Source organism: Pavona decussata, unplaced genomic scaffold, assembly GCF_977016875.1.
Source record: "Pavona decussata unplaced genomic scaffold, jaPavDecu1.1 SCAFFOLD_92, whole genome shotgun sequence".
Lineage (NCBI taxonomy): Eukaryota > Metazoa > Cnidaria > Anthozoa > Scleractinia > Agariciidae > Pavona > Pavona decussata.
In genome coordinates, this window is record NW_028145509.1 from 2,538,489 (window position 1) to 2,540,912 (window position 2,424).

General features: G+C 38.9%; 1 pseudogene; it reads left to right on the top strand.

Annotated features, from left to right (window-relative positions):
• The first annotated feature begins 608 nt into the window (after positions 1-608).
• LOC146473856 (uncharacterized) lies at positions 609-2,208 on the top strand (annotated as a pseudogene).
• Positions 2,209-2,424: the final 216 nt, after the last annotated feature.

The following is a 2,424-nucleotide window of genomic DNA, read 5'->3' on the forward strand; positions in this document are numbered from 1 at the left end:
ACACGGTGTAAAAAGTTGCGACATTTTTCTTTTTGTTTGTTCCGCTACCTTTTGTTGTCTAGCACGACATTGTTCTACTTCTTTTTATACCTTGTTTGTTTGTTTTTTTTCCTTTTATTTAACGTCACTTATGGGCTGCAGAGAGGTTTAGCCAAATGTCTGGGTACTCGACAAAAAAGTATTTTCCTCGTCCTTCAAACATGGGGCTGCAATGGGACTGAAAATCAATATTACCTGCAATTATAGATACTTTCGCGGCATCTGAGAACCAGACGTTATATATCCAAACATGCAACTCTAGTTTGGTTGAAAATATAAAGCAGAGCTGATCGAGGCAGCTGTGTAACTTAATAATTATTATAAACATTAACAAAATTAGAATAAACTAGTAAATATAAATATAAATGAGTAGAGAAGTACACGCATTCGTTCTTTTAAGAAACTAGATAAGAGTGACAAATTAAATAAGTAGAATAGACATAATTAGTGTAAATCTACTAGTGTTCTATCAAGAATGCTTCTCTCTTATTGGCTACGCTACACACTATCCATTCTGTTGTAGATAGTGAGTAGAGTGAGTAGCTTAAAACTGTACGATCGTCAACAAAATGGCGTCTGCGTCTTCGCGTTTTCGAAGTGTTTGTGAAAAGGATTTGGACCATTTCCTAGTCGAGGCAATTCCAGAAAAAAAAATTGCAACCAAATATGGAATGAAGATTTTTCAAGGTAAGAAAAGGAGTTGAAACAAGAGTTAAATAATTTTATCGCTCATTTACACTTTTAAAAGTCGGGACTTTTATAATTTTGAAAACATTTAAAGTTGCGTTTCACTGACGCATTTTTTTTGTAAATAAATTTTAGAGTGGCTCGCAAGCTAACAGAAATTCACCGTCCCTATCGAAGAGCAGTCAAAAGAAGAGCTAAACAAATGTTTGCTGGTTTTTTATGCATCTGTAATCCAAAAAAATGGAAGCGAATTCAAAGTTTCTTCCTTGCAAAGCGATTTGGGGTGCAATATACCGTTATTAAAAGCGGCTGCCTCACAATAAGCTCTGTTCAATTATCGGTGATTCTGAATTTGTAAAGGCCAACCAAACGCTTAACGCTATCTGCAAAAACATGATAAAAAAGGGAAAAGTAGGTCCTGTGGTGCATAAAAACCCTATAACCAACGAATAAATTCAAGAATTTTTCACAAGCGGTCAGCTTGGCGACGCCAACACAAAAGACCCCTCGCAACTACTGCGAACAGCTTGGTTCTACTCGACCCGTTACTTTGGAAAAAGAAGATGAAAAAAATCAACGAAAACTTACCAAAGAGATGCTTGTTTTTCAGATTACTCCCCAAGGAAGACGGCACTATGGGTTTTGAAAGGAGTGCTCTGATGTCCACCAAAAACCACCAAGGTGGACTCCACGATTCAACCGACGAATCCGATGGAATTATGTTTGAAGTAATCAGTTTCAGTCGCTGCCCAGTGAAAACGATTGAGAATTCCACTAAGCATCTCAATCCCAAATTGGACTGCCTGTTCCAGCGAACAAAGGAACTGTCAGGAAAATTCAATCCCGAGAATGAAACCGTGTGGTATTGTAATTCATTAGTCGGTCAATCCACACTCGCCAATATGATGAAAACCATGATTAAGGCAGCTGGAATTACTCCACATCCCAGCAACCACTGTGTGAGAGCTACAGCAGTAACCGTGTTATCAGATAGCAATGTTGAGGCAAGACACATCAGGGCGGTGACAGGCCACAAATCAGACAGCTCGATTGAATCGTACGACGCAAGGGCATCTTTCCGCCAGAAGGAGAACATGTCGAACATTTTGAGTGGATTCGTGTCCGGAGAAGAGCCATCACACCAGCCACTAACTATTCAGAATCGTTCTAATGTTCAGCTCCAAATTCAGAACGAGAATAGCCCATCCAGCTCTTCTTCTGTCGTTGCATCCCAAGTTTATCAGCAGTCAACTGACGCGCATCTTCCACAGTCGTTCCGCTTCCATGGTTGCATGGTCTCCATTGTAAACAAAAACTTTTTCTCGCTAAACTGTGTTCAACTTTCCATAACTTTCTAGTCATTTACGTTTTCTAGATTGAAAAGGTGGTTTCTAAAGGGAACGTTTACGCCAGTATGTCTTTGCTTGTCAATTTACAATAATAAACTTGACTCCTCGTTTCAGTTTGAAGCGAATGACAGTTTATAAAATCTTGAATGAAATGCAAAGGCGCACACACAGAAGCCAATGCAATGTACGGCAGTTGTCAATTATCCGTGCATGGTCTGACCTATTTTTATCATAATTAAGTAGAAACGTGAACTGTCTTGTTGTTTAGTTTTGAACGACTAGCATATACTAAAACAATTAGATTATTCGCTCTCAAGTTCTGTCCATGATAGTTGATTCGAGCTTCGCC